Source organism: Pteronotus mesoamericanus, unplaced genomic scaffold, assembly GCF_021234165.1.
Source record: "Pteronotus mesoamericanus isolate MK-2021 breed Mesoamerican mustached bat unplaced genomic scaffold, CSHL_Meso_final contig_101, whole genome shotgun sequence".
Taxonomy (NCBI): Eukaryota; Metazoa; Chordata; class Mammalia; order Chiroptera; family Mormoopidae; genus Pteronotus; species Pteronotus mesoamericanus.
In genome coordinates this window covers 20,799,500-20,814,163 of record NW_026555001.1, presented here as the reverse complement: position 1 = coordinate 20,814,163, position 14,664 = coordinate 20,799,500, and the positions used below count along the sequence as shown (strand labels likewise).

The window sequence follows — 14,664 nt, the reverse complement described above, 5'->3', positions numbered from 1 at the left end:
ATTAATAGGGTAGAAGCAAAGTTATCTTGTGGTTTTCTACATCCTAAGCAAAACTAGAATTCAATTGTTTTACAATATCCCATTCTCTTCTATCTCAACTATATATCAATAAAGTTAGAAAATAATCATACCCATGCTCTCTTTTTCATTCTACTCGATCAAAAACAAACAATCACAGGTAGTGAGCACCAAATTTAACTTTTCACAAGCCATTAATTAGTCCTAACATGCTCAAAACCATAAAAAATGGATATGATGAATTGTTAAAATCAAGAAATCAAAATTTTCCTCTAGACCAAATATTCATTTCAAAGATGTTAACTGTATATCACTCATCTCAGTATCAGCAACTCTTCTGCAGACCTGAGAACAAAGTAGTCACTCAATTAATCAAAGGAGTGAAATGCATGAGAAAAATTTTAGAAGTAAGAATTGTATAATGGTTGGAACCTCCTAAATCTTTAAGGGCTAATTTACTACCAGATGTATTAAACCTAAATCAGGTAACTTTGGCTTTTTAAAAAAAAAATCAGATTACAATGTCAAAGGACAAATTTCCCTCCAATGGAGGCTACACACATAAGTTCCAAAGTTGTTTTGAGAAATACATGCTACGAATAAATATTTCCACAAACTTTCTATCTTGATTAGAATGACACTCTACAGAGATTGTTTTATGGAGCAATCTGTCTCTCCAATTTACAACCAGGTCTATAACATGGGGCTCTCTGCTAAAGATTAAATTTATAAGGTAAGTATAACCATAAAGCTATGGAGAAGCAACTGGAAACAAGACAAAGAGTTTGCATAAGAGTTGTAGTAGGATCTGCAGATTTGGAAATCACTGCACACATAGCCAAGCTGCACAGCTAAGCTTCCTAAGAAAATGGTTATATAAGGAGACAAGCAGAGGATCCAATGATATGCCTAAAAGTCTCAGCTTCTCTGTTTGGGTATGGAATTGAAACTAACAAAGAAGCCAGAGAGAAGTAGATTGATAAAGGCAAGACCAAAGAGAAAAGGGAGGAAAGAGAAGAGGTGAGACCTAAGGGAAACTTTCAAGTAAACCTGTGTGAGTTCTTGCAAAGCACTCTAATAATTTTATGTATTATCTATAGCCTTACATTTTAAACACTTTCTGGCTCTACAAAAGTCACAGTCCCTGGAGTGGGCTGACAAATATACCAGGTATCAGAGGTTATGTAAACAATCTTTGGTGCACTCTGTAGCCTAATTTACTGTCATAAACATTGTGGGAAGCAGAAATCTCTATGGCAGCTTGGCATGGATATTCTCACTGTCGGCAGGGAAGATTCATGGCCTCCTCACAATGCTGAGACCCCACCAGCATTTACCAAGACAGATGACTTGGTGACAGACACCTCAGGCTGAAAGTTAATATTTAGCCTAGTAAGATGAAACATGAGAACATCAGAATTGTGCCCCTGGGCCAGTCCCTTGGTCCTTGTTGTCCAGGAGACTGTCTCTGACTACGATTTGGAGAGTGTGTCCTGGCGGGCTGGGATGCCACAGTCAACGTCAGCCTCAGGGGTCAGAGAAGTGACCGATCACCCTGGCCTCCCTCAATAACCCCTGCTATACCTGTCACCCATGAATGAATTGAACCTCTTTGCTGTCTACTTGTGTTTTAGCCAGTACCAGCTCCTAAGCTAATAGGTTCCAGAAGTATATTCACTTCCTTCTGTTGAAAGACTATCTCCCTTTTATTTATTTTAAATTTAGCACTCTCGAATATATAGAATTTGTGTTTGTTAAGCAAGCTTCAGCTTATCCTCCCCACCCCATTAAAACTTGATAAACTGATTTTATCAGAACACATCCTTATCTTTCCAAATGAAAGATCTTTCTGTTTGAGATTCAGTTTGCACACCTATCTCTTCTCATTGCTTTCTCAATCTGTTCAGTTGTGTGTCTGGATTAAAAAAAAAAAAAAAGTCAGACCTTAATGATATAAATTAATATTCTCCTGTCAACCATAGCTACCCTACACTTTTCTATTTTTCTCTGGAATTGAAGTTGAGAAAAATTTGAACAGAAGGTGTCTGATTACAACAATAACCTTCTCCAAAATGCAAGGGAGCAAAACAAAAAATTTTGTTTCAAATCTCTGGTTTCAGATTGAACCAAAGCCTTGAGTGTGACTTAGTGCTTTAAGAAAATAGTATTACCTTGGGATATTTAGGCAACCAAATCAGCAGATCCAAAGAGTATCATCTTTCAGAGTAGTCCTTCTGAAGAAAGCTGTATGTCCATGCCAATGACCTTGCCTTTGCACAGAACACATCTGTGATCCCACTTTTGGAAATTCCTTTAGAGTCATTGTGTAATTAAGCTAGCAGAAAATCTCATTGCTTTATAATCACCTGGGGACACTTTTTCATTGCTTTTATAGAGAGAGGGTTTTTAGACAGAGGGGGAGGGAGAGAAACATCAATGTGAGAGAGAAACATTGATTGGTTGCCTTTCATAGGTGCTCCGACCAGGGACCAAACCCGTAACACAGGCATGTACCTTGACTGGGAATCGAACCCACCTTTGGTTTTCGGGATGATGCCCACCCTAGCTGAGCCACACGGGGTCAGGGTGGTATTTCACTTCTGAGTAAAAGGTAAACAGCATGTTGATTTCAGAGTTTACTTTTTAGTCTGTCCATTAAAAAAAAAAATTCACTTTCCAAGTAGGTCACCATTGAAGGTGAGCCCTTCTTAGCAGTCTTACCACAACCATGTCCATCAGCAAGTACCCCTGGGAACCTACAGCAAGTAGGGTTTGTGCCACACATGATATAATGGTCCAAAAGATATTTTCCCTATTCTTAAAGAGCTTGTAATCCAAGTGGAAGCCAAATACAGGAATAACACAAAAAATGCTGGATGAAGATAAACCTATGTAAGAGTTGGAAGGACTCTGGGCTAAAGCAGTCTGAGAAGTTGCACACAGAACAGAGGCGCTGGTGGCGCTGGAACTGTGTGAATCTCCTCCACAGGTTGAGGGACACCAAGTGTAAAGACAAGTTTGGCTAAAAGTAATCGGAGTGGAACATAAGGTCTACTATTGACTTACATTACCTTTAAAAAGTAATTTAACCTCTTGACTTTGTTTCCTCATGGTACCTACTTCTGATTCAAAATGGCAGACTGAACACAAGCATTAACTTCCTTCTTCCCCCTAACCCATTCATATGACATAAAGCAGTGGCATGCAGAATGTATTTGACACCTGGAATAAATCATCTTTTAATACTCCCTTCTCCTTTATAACAAAATTACTTTCAGTAATAGACATTATTTCCTCAGTTTTTTCCCATAGTTTAAGACAAAGAGTTAACTTATGAACAAGAAATTCCCACTTAAAGATATTATTCTAACTTTTAAAAAGATTTCATGCATGAACTGCAATTTGTACTTACCATAAAAAGTATTACACCTCACAATTTGCTTCATATATCACTGTTTTAAATTTAAATACACATAAAACTCAGAATGGTCACATAGAATGAGACAATTAGAGTGAATCAAGTTCTGTTTCGTTACCATTACAATACTGCACTGTCAATGCTCTTTCAAGTCCACTGTGTGGACACAGGGGTGGTAGCACCACAGGGACGGCAGACACAAGCCCAAGCTTGAATGAGTCAGAAACTCTGCAGACTTATTCTTGAAACAAGCATGCGTAGCTGAGTCTATTGGTGTTGGGCCAACTGTATATTTGGGAGGTTTCCAAATTAACTTCCCTGTAGAATCCAATGTTCTTTAGAAAATAAGTAGAGGGGGAAAGTGCTTATTTGAACCATACATATCTATGATTAAAACTCTACAGTAACCAAAGCAATTGTTTAGAACTGAGATCTTTAAAAAGATACTTGGTTGGGGGGAGGATAGTATAGGCAGAGCATTTTATCCCTGACCTTGATGATAATAAACACCAGACTTTCTTTCTGTTAGTTTTATTATTGTTTATAAATTCTCTACCAGCAATATACCCCCTTTCAGCCTACAGACTGAATGAAGCTTCCCAACCTCCCCGTCTCTAGTAGGCTACCGCAGTAAAACACAAAAAGGAAAAATTCATAAGAAGCACGGAGAATGGGACTAATAATCATTTTAAAATCCTAGACAATGGGATCATACTGCCTAATAAACTAGGCTGTAAGAGGTCACGGCTCAGAGCATGTATAGGAGGAAGGCTACCATGTGACCACATTTTCCTCGCAGTTTTTTAGAATGAGCAAGGGGGGCGAGAACTGGAGAAAAGGCTAAAGCTGGGATGGTGGAGGAAAAGCCTCCTGTGGACTTCTGCTGGATCAGCCTGGTACAACCCCTTCTCCAATGCCTGGCTCCATGGATGAAGACCTAAGAAGTGCTCCTAAAAGAATTAGGCAATCTTCCTTGGAAGACTTTGTGCTCCCACACAAAAGTTGATACCCCAAAGTGACTCTCTTCTTTTCAGTCCCGCAGAAAGAGAGATAGGAAGCCTGATAACAGCCCCAGAACTTGAATTGCCTGAAGCAACAGAGGAAGGGGACCTGAAGCAACAGAGGAAATCACAGATCGGTCAATAATAATCAACAGTCTTTCCTTCTTAAATAAGATTTGCTTTAAATTTTTCATTGAGGGTGTCATTGGTTAATAAAACTGTGTAAGTTTCAGGTGTACAATCCTATAATACATCATCTGGATACTGTATTCTGTGTTTACCACCCCAAGTCAAGTCTCCCATCAGCATGTATCCCCCCTTTACCATTTTCTACCTCCCCCTGCCTCTCTTTCCCTCTAGTAATCGCCATACTGTTTTCTGTGTCTATGAGGGTTTTTTTCCTTCAATTAACCCTTTCACCTATTTCACTTAGCCCCCAACCCACTTCTCTTCTAACAGCGGTCATTCTGTTTCTATTTTGTTTGTTTATTTTGTTTATTAGATTTCACATATAAGGAAAATCATATGGTATTTGTCTTTCTCTGTCTGCCTTATTTCACCTTGAAAAATACTCTCCAGGTCCATCCATGCTGTTGCAAAAGGTAAGATTCCATTCTTTTTTACCACCAAGTATTATTCCATTGAGTAAATGTACCACAGCTTTTTTATCTATTCATTTACTGGTGGGCACTTGGGCTGCTTCCATATCTTGGCTATTGTAAATAATGCTGCAATGAACATAGGGATGCATATATTCTCTCAAATGAGTGTTTTGGGTTTCTTTGGTTATATTCCCAGAAGTGGAATCACTGGGTCATAAGGCAGTTCCATTTTTAACTTTTTGAGTTATGTCAGTACTGCTTTCCATAGTGGCTGTACCAGTCTGAATTCCCACCAACAGTGCAGGAGGGTTCTCTTTTTTCTATATCCTGGCCAGTACTTATTACTTGTGATTTATTGACGATAGCTAACAGATATGAGGTGATGTCTCATTGTGCTTTTAATTTGCATTTCCCTGATGATTAGTAATGCTGACTATCTCTGTGTCCTCTGTGAAGAAATATATATTCAGGTCCTTTGCCTATTCTTAATTGGATTTTTTGTAGGCCTTTGGTGTTGAGTTATGTAACTTCTTTATAAGTTTTGGATATTTACCCCTTATCAGATGTATCATTGGTGAATATGTGCTCCCATTCAGTGGTTTGTGTTCTCATTTTGTTGATGACTTCCTTTCCTGTGCAAAAATTTTTAATTTGATGTAGCCCCATTTGTTTACTTTTTCTTTTTTTCCCCCTAACCAAGAAGACAAGTCAGAAAAAATATTGCTTTGAGAAATGCCTGAGATTTTACTGCCTATGTTTTCTTATAGAATTTTTATGGTTTCAAGTTTACATTTAAGTCATTCATCAATTTTGAGTTTATTCTTTTGTATGGTGTAAGAAGGTGGCCTAATTTCTTTTTTTTTTTTTTTTTTTTTGCCCATATCTATCCAGTTTTCCCATATCTTCACCCCATTGTATGTTCTTGCCTCCTTTGTTGACTATTAATTGACCATAAAGGCATGGGTTTATTTCTGGGCCTTCTATTTTGTTCCATTGATCTATACATCTGTTTTTATGCCAGTACCATGTTGCTTTGATTACCATGACCCTGTAGTATAGTTTGATATCAGGTAGCATGATTCCTCCAACTTTGTTCTCTTTTTGTCAAGATTGCTGTGGCTCTTCCAGGGCAGGGAGGGGGGGAAGTTGTGGTTTCATATAAATATTTGGAATATTTGTTCTATTTCTGTGAAATACTCCATTGGTATCTTGATGGAATTGCATTGAATCTATAGATTGCTTTGGGTAATATGGACATTTTAATAATGTTAATCTTTCATACCCATCAACACAGTATGTTCTTCTACTTACTTGTATCTTCTTCGGTTTCTTTCTTCAGTTTCTTATAATTTTCTGAGTACAGGGTTTTATATCCTTGTTTAAATTTATTCCTAGGTATTTTTTATGCAATGGGATCACTTCCTTCGTTCCCTTTCCAATAGCTCATTATTGGTATATTAAAATGCAACTGCCCCTGGTCAGATGGATCATTTGATTGGAACATCATCCATATACCAAAAGGTTGAGGGTTCAATCCCCAGTCAGGGCACGGATTGAGGCAACCAATCTCTCTCTCTCTCTCTCTCTATCTCTCCCCCCCGCCATATATTTAGTGTCCCACTACTTTACTGAATTCATTTATCAGTTCTAGTAGTTTTTTGGTAGAATCTTCAGAGTTCTCTATATCTGTATCATTTCAATGGCAAATAATGACAATTTTACTTCTTCCTTTCCAATTTGGATGCCTTTTATTTCTTCTTGTCTGATTGCTGTGGTGAAGACTTCCAGTGCCATGTTGAAAAGAATGGTAAGAGCAGATTTGTTGTTCCTGATCTTAAGGAAGCCATTTTCAGTTTTTGCACATTGAGTATGATGTTAGCTGTGGGCTTGTCATGTATGGGTTTTTATTATGTTGATATATGTTCCTTCTAGCCCCACTTTGCTGAGAGTTATTATCACAATGGGTGCTGGATTTTATTAAATGCTTTTCCTGCAACTACTGATATAATCATGTGATTTTTATCTTTCATTTTGTTTATGTGGTACATCACTTTTATTGATATGTAGATATTGTGCCAATATTGCATCTCTGGAATAAAGCCCACTCAGTCATGGTGTAAGATCTTTATAATGTATTGCTGGATCTGGTTTAATATTTTGTTGAAGATTGCAGTATTGATGTTCATCAGGTATTGTCCTACAACTTTCTTGGTAGTGTCCTTATCTGTGTTTTTAATTAGGTAATGCTGGCCTCATAAAATGAGCTTGGGAGTCTTCTCTCCTCTTGAATTTTTTGGAATAGTTTGAGAAGAATAGGTGTTAGTTCTTCTTTGAACATTTAGTAAAGTTCACCTGCAAATCTATCTAGTCCAGGACTTTTGTTTGTTTGGAGTTTTTTGGTTACTGCTTTAATTTTATTAGTTGTATTTGGTCTATTCAAATTTTTTTATTCTAATTCAGTTATAGAAGATTGTATGTTTCTAGGAACTTATCTATTTTATCCAAAATATTCAATTTGTTGGCATATAGTTGTTCACAACATTTTCTTACAATCCCTTGTATTTCTGTGGGGCTACTTGTTACTTTTCCTCTTTCATTTCTGATTTTATTTATGTGAGTCCTCTCTCTTTATTGTTCGATGAGTCTTGTTAAAGGTTTGTCAATCTTATTTATCTTTTGAAAAACTAGCCCTTGGTTTCATTGATCTTTTGTACTTTTTTAGACTCTATCTCATTTATTTCTGCCCTGATCCTTATTTATTTCTTCTGTTCACCTTGGGTTTTGTTCTTTTTCTAGTTTCTTTAACTGTAACACTAGATTGTTTACTTGAGATTTTTCTTGTTTCTTGAGATAGGCCTGTAATGCTATGAATCTCCCTCTTAGGACTGCTTTCACCGTGTCCCATAGATTTTAGATTGTTGTGTTCTCATTTTAATTTGTTTCAAGGTGTCTTTTGATTTCTTCCTTGATCTCATTGTCAACCTATTTATTGTTTAGTAACATGTTATTAGCTTCCATTTCTTTGTTTGTTTTTTAGTTGTTTTCTTGTGACTAATTTCCAGTTTCATGCCATTATGGTCAGAGAAGATGCTTGATTTGATTTTAATCTTCTTAAATTCATTGAAATTTATTGAGACTTGTTTTGTGTCCTAACATGTGGTCTATCCTAGAAAATGTTCCATGTGAGCTTGAAAAGAATGTATATTCTGCTGCTTTGGAGTGAAATGCTCTGCAGATACCAATTAAATCCATCTGATCTAGTGTGTCATTTAAGGCTGCTGTTTCCTTGTTGTTAAATAAGAATTTTATTCAAGGCTTCTGGGAAACTTACAGAGAACCAGATGTTCCAAAGTGAAGGAATAAAATGCAAACAAAACCTGAGAAACAAACAGAAGGTAATCTAGAAAAGAGAAACAACTGTCAAAAGAATGCTAACAGCCTCAGAGAGGTTTAAGAAGAGAGGGCATCCATAAAACAAGAACAGATTATCATTATTTTTTAAAGGTGCAAAGAACAAGAAAGAGTTCGTGGAAATAAAAATGTATTATTTAATACAAGGCTGAAAGAAGGATTTCAAGAAAACTTTCAGAACATAAGTTTAAAACAAGACAAAGAGGAAATACAATGGAAAATTATACATTTAGTGCTCGCTTCACTGCACACATACTAAAACTGGAATGATGCAGAAAAGATCAGCACAGCCTCTGCACAAGGATGACATGAAAATTCGTGAAGCCCTCCCTATTTTTATAACTTATAAGTCTTAAAAGTCAAATTATGTGCTTTTATTTGAAGAGTACATCATACAATAAATGCACAATAAAACTTTTATGCTTTAACTGCCAAAAAAAATTATACATTTAACATGTAAATCTTTCATTTTACTCAAAATATGTTATTAAATCAGATAGTTCATGATATTAATATTGATGAATGGCGTAAAAGAAATTAAGAAATAAAATATTACAGTCTGATCTCTAGATGTCTGCACCCTATCACAGAATTACAGAATATTAATACTAAAAAAAAAGGTAGAAAACACCTAGCTCAGTAATTTCTAAAGAGTATTTCACTGAGGACTAGGACTGACAAAATGTTTCTCATTGGGTTTAAAAAAGAAGCTGAGCAAACAAAGCCCTGTGTCTTCACATCTAATTTAACCAAGGTGCTTTTGTTTGATGTTTTGTTTTGTTTTTATTTTGGGGTCCTATGTAAAATTTCATTTGTAAAGGAGTTATTTGCTATAGAACTAGGCTGAGGCATGCAGCACTAATACTTCTTATGTGTTCCAGGCAGACTATATTTTAAAATATTTGTTCATTTATATAGAAATGCTGAACACTGCATGAAGGGAGCAGAAAAGCAAGACTGCTGGTGGTGAGGTCCAGCCTTCCCTCTTTTGTCCCAGGCGACCTGGATGGGGCCCAAGCTTGCAGTTTAACAGGACAACAGCCCGGTGGTAAACGCGAGTCCCTCCCAACAGAGGGTTTGTCCTCCATCTGTTGTTTCTTAAGCTTGCTCCATGGGAATCTCACCCAGTGTCCCAATAGCTTACTCTCGGATCACATATGGCACTCTCTGAGAGGAGTCCTGATAAATTCCGTGTCTCCATCTTATTTTGTTTCCACTGCTGTTTTAACACCTCATAGAGATGGATATCCCGGGCAGCTACTCAGCTGGCCAGCCCCATTATCTGGCTCAGTGTATTTAATATACATGCCTGATAACCACTAATTGAAATCAAACCTCTCATTTGCTGCTCAGGAAACTGAGAACTAGAAGACAAAGTGACTTGCCCGAGTGACTTTCCCATTTCATCTGACGACGCTGCCACACTCTCTAATTGCTTCGCTCAGGTATGTCTTTCTGTCTCAAACGGATATCAGCTACCTTGGTTAAGGCTCATTGTTTAGATTTTTTTTCTAACTCCTTCAGCACAATGTTAAGAATAAAGCAGGTGTCCAGGAAGTACTTGCTGGCAAATCTTTTTAAAAATCATTTTTACAAAGAAAATCAACTTCCATTTTGAAGCAGGATGTCTCAGCTCAACATTTTTGCTTGCAACCATTAGGGAAAAAAATAGAAAATATTTTAAAATAATATTTTTAAAGATGTCAGATAACTGATATTTGGAGGAGCAAAAAGTAGCTAAATCCTCTAAATTTCTGGGGAAGAAAATGTCCTTTTTAGGGCTAGCTGACAAATGCTGGCCATTTCCTATGCAGTCATGGTGCTAGCACAGGTGGAGGTGATTTACTATGGGACAGGCAAACCAGCACAGTGTTAACTGTCACAGACTGTGTTTAAGGATGCCAATCTAGTCAAGCCCCAAATGTACCTTCATGTTTCCCCAGCAGGACATCTGCTGGGGTAAGGTTAAGCGAAAGGCTTGTAACAAAAATCAAAAGGTGGCTGCGTCTGCTGGCAGGTGTTGAGGGAGGGGATTGGCTGGAAAGGGGAAGATGGGAACTTCTGGGGGTGAAGAATATATTCTCTAACTGATTTTGAGAGGTGTTTACACACACATGTCTGTGTAGGTAAAACTACAGTTCTCCTCTCATATAGAGAAAATTCCAGTTCTTTCCTTCTCCTGGGAGCCTTTTCCCTGGGTGCCTCCTTTGCTGCTCACACAGTACACTTCCCTTCTGACACGTAAGGCACAGTAAAGAGGGAGAGGGTGGTCAGGGGAGAATGGACAAGCCACACTAACATTTCAGGGAAGAAAGGACAAGGGGGGAGGCGAGAACTGGTTGCCTCTTAGGAACAGAATGGAGACCAATAGAGGCCAAGAGAGGAAGTGGCATGAAAAGGGAAGCAGAGGCCAGCAGGGGGCAGATTTTGCCGGTTCTTGTTGGCCATGATAGAATATGGATTTCTTTTCTATTTATAAGGAGAAGTGATGGAAGGTTTATAAGCAGAGAAATGACATGGTATAATTTATGTTTTAAATAAAGTACTCTGGCTATGATTTAAGATTAGAGCGGAGGCAAGAGACTAGTTAAGAGGCTATCACATAGAGAGTTGATGTTGGCAGGGGTCTGGGCGACAGAGATGGCGCTGGGGGACAGTGGACACTTGAGCCTTGGGGATGTCATCAGCAGGGCCTGCTAATGGATAGATGTGTGGATTGGAAGAAAGCCTTTCCTCCTCATTCATCAAATATTCAGTGCCCCAGTCTCCCAATGCACCACCTCTCCTAGGCTTCCTTCTATTTTATAGACTTCTTTCTCCTTCTCTCATTCTTCTCTTATACCCTAACACCTTCTTGTACCCCTCTTCCCTCTTTCCAGTCCTTTGTATTCTCTAAGTGCTCAGAACCTTTTTCCACTTCCTTCTACAGATTCCCCCTGAGTTTTTCAAAACAGAGGCAGTACTTTTTTTACTGCCTTCCTTCCCACATTTGTATCTTTACTCAGGCCAGTCTCCTGATACTAGGTATCCTGGCTTGAATTGTCAAAGAGAGTGATGCGTTGTGGGAAGAGAGGGACGTGGTGGCTCCTGCATCTGAGGGTCACTGTCCAGAGCCAGCTGAGGAGGGAGTGGGGCTCTGAATCCTGAAGAGCCCGTCCCGGGGTTGTCACAGATGGGGGAATAAACGTGAGTCATCGCAAACATCTCTCTGTTTGCCAGGAGAGAGGACATGGCTCTTCCCTCTAAGGGGAGAGAGGGTCCCCAACCCCCACGTCCAAAAGCTTTGATTGAGAACTGTATGCACAGGGGTATGGATGCAAAGCTCATCAATCAATGTCAAAGGCCATGTTTATAGAAAACAGATAGAGATCATGGATAACAATTGGAGGAACAGAAGAGGTCTGCCTCAGGTCAGGGTCTATGAATAATGTAAATCTCCTTCCCAGAATGAGCCTGTTATCATCGCATTTGAGGGAAGAACAGCATGATTAAAGGAATTTACTTCTAGGCCTGATTTTCCCCGGGAATTGCTGATCCAGTTTAGGGCTGTACCTGCCTTTAGTATTGTTTCAAGCCTGAGCCAGGCGGGTGGGGCAGAGCCACCTAGAGACAAGGAGATTTCTTTCAGCTAGAATGAGGACTCTGGCCCTGTCCAAGCCGAGCTGAGGGGTGTGGGCCTTTATGCCCTTTCTCTGTATCCCCCAAGTCCTTGTCCCACTGCCCATACAGGCCAATGTCTGGCTTAAATTGTGCTTCCTCTTGGGAGAACTTACCCGTCATCAACAACCGACCATCACAGGGCCAAACAGGATGATGCAAGGGGGCAGGTTTTGTCTGCTCAGTGACCTGTTTTCCCAAGGCCTCCTCGATTATTTCCAGCCTGGAGGCCCTCTCGCCTGTCAGTGGGGCTACAGTCCCTGAAGCCAGACGGGGTGTTTCCCAACATTGAATGACCCCACAAGTGCTTCAACTCAACATGTGCTACATTGACCCACGTCCATTTCTAAACCTTCTCCTGAATTTCCCTTATTGTTCAGTAGCATAACTTTTCATCTCAGAATCCAAGCCAAAAACCTGGGGCTACCTTAAACCCTTTTTCTCAGCTCTCATTGTCTATCAGTCTCAATGTCCTATTAATTTTACACCTTAATACCTTGGCGTATCTTGTCCCAGCATCTATCTCTCATTACTTCCTTAATTCAGACACTCACCTTCTCTATATGGATAGTTTCAAGTATTCCCACAGATTTGTCTCTCTCCGTTCTATCCAAATCCAGATTCCATCCTGCCTACAACATCTTTGTGTGGTCTGTGTACCACTCAATCCAAATATTCTTGAGTGGTCTGTATATTGCTCAATCCATCCTTATTTTTCCTGTGCTTGAAACTTCCAGTAGTTCCACTGGCTCTGGGATAAAAATGCAAGTTTCGTACATGGCATGCCAGACCATCTGTGATCTGTACCCAACTTCTAGCACTCATCTCGCACTATTTTTCAAAGTACATTGTATGCTACAGTTACACTGAATTATGTAAGTTCTCCAAATTCTCCATATTGTTCTATGCCTGAAAAGCCAGCTCAAGTATTTCCTTCCTCCTCTGAGGAAATTTCATCCTCACAGATTCGATCAATTTCTTCTTCTCTTCAAAATTTTACTTTGGACAGGTTCTCCTACATACCACTGGTTCTACACCGTGCAACAACTAGTGGCACGATCGCTGTCTTCATTCTCTTTCATCCCCATTCCTCCACTCCTAGTCTTTGTTCCTTCTTCCATAGGCAACCACATGTTTAAAGTGTTCTGACAAGATATGTGTCTCATCGTTTTGTATTGATGTATTTCTAATTTATGAAAATGGTACTGTGTTCTATATCTCATTTTGTAAAAAATTAACTCTATGTCTTTAGAATGCACCCATGCTGTTTTGTTTTAATCAATATGATGCTTCCAACAGATTACTCGTAATATCCCAAGGAGAAAACATCCACCACGTTTTATCCATACATTCTGCAGGTGATGCACAAACAGAATGCTTTCAGCTCCTTGCTCATAACTGAGGTGGCAGTGAACATACTTGTTGATGTCTCTTTCTTCCACAAATTAACTGTAGTTTGACCTGTTAAGAGTACATACACACCAGAGAGACTGATAAAAAAAAAAAGTCTCATTCTCTTTTTCAAATCAGAACTTCCATCTTTTTCTCCATGCTGATTAATAAATCATTATCTGTTTGTTGTATCCATCTTTTTTAAGTTTGTTAACATGTTGAGTCTCCCAAGCTATTTACTGGTTAACTCATTTTTGCACCTGCACAGCAATGACCCTACAAGACATCTGTTCTCTGTTTGACATCTCTTTAATTTTCTTAGTGGCTTATGGACAAAATCACTTGACTGAAACTTTTTCAAGTTTAAGTTATTTGGATTCACAAGAGCATTTTTTTCCCTGTTATAAATCAATGAACCCAGTAAGATTAACTGCCCACATGTGAGCTTCAAACGAGCCTGTATGGCCAGACAAAGTTGAAAGAAACACGTAATTCCCTAACACACTAAATACAAGTTGATCAAAGTTATGGGGCCCAGTTACTTAATGCTGCACCTCCTCATTGTCATACAACTGATTGCAAATAATTTGAATCTAAAGCACATACTCCTAGACCTCAGAAAGTCTTCCTTTGGGGGCTGGGGGGACATCATTTCTGTATCCTGACTGGTCAAAATGTGTGTTTAGACAGATCTAAACTAAACTCTGGGCTAAAAATTTCTCAACCTAATTTGTGACATTCCATGTGTTTTAGGAATTAAAATAAAAAGAAAAAAAACTTAGTCATGAACCATTTCAAATAGGAACGATTCCTATACAGAATAATCATGGAATCCTGGAAGCCAAAAGAATCATAAATCCTTAGATATTATGCAGCGAAGAGGGGGATTGTTCAGGCCCTTGGAATTCTAAGGAGGTTCCAAGGGTCAGTCATGTGAGAGCTGAGGAGACCCAGAGGGTGGGGGCTCACCAAAACAGCCCTCTTTTTATTTTAAATATATTTCTTAAATGGTGTGCTTTTATGTAAAAGGTGAGCTGAAAAAAAGTCCCACTCCTTAAAAATAAATGGAACGTCACTGATCTAGCCCAGTCATGCACACAAATCAATTCCTCCTTTGACATCCTTGACAGGCAGTAATCCGAGACCTGCTTGAACACTGCTGTCA

General features: G+C 38.8%; 1 non-coding gene across 1 annotated transcript; it reads left to right on the top strand.

Moving 5' to 3' along the window:
• The first annotated feature begins 8,682 nt into the window (after positions 1 to 8,682).
• Positions 8,683 to 8,788, top strand: LOC129068103 (U6 spliceosomal RNA). Its single transcript, XR_008528895.1, has one exon. It is a non-coding gene; the product is annotated as a U6 spliceosomal RNA (small nuclear RNA).
• Positions 8,789 to 14,664: the final 5,876 nt, after the last annotated feature.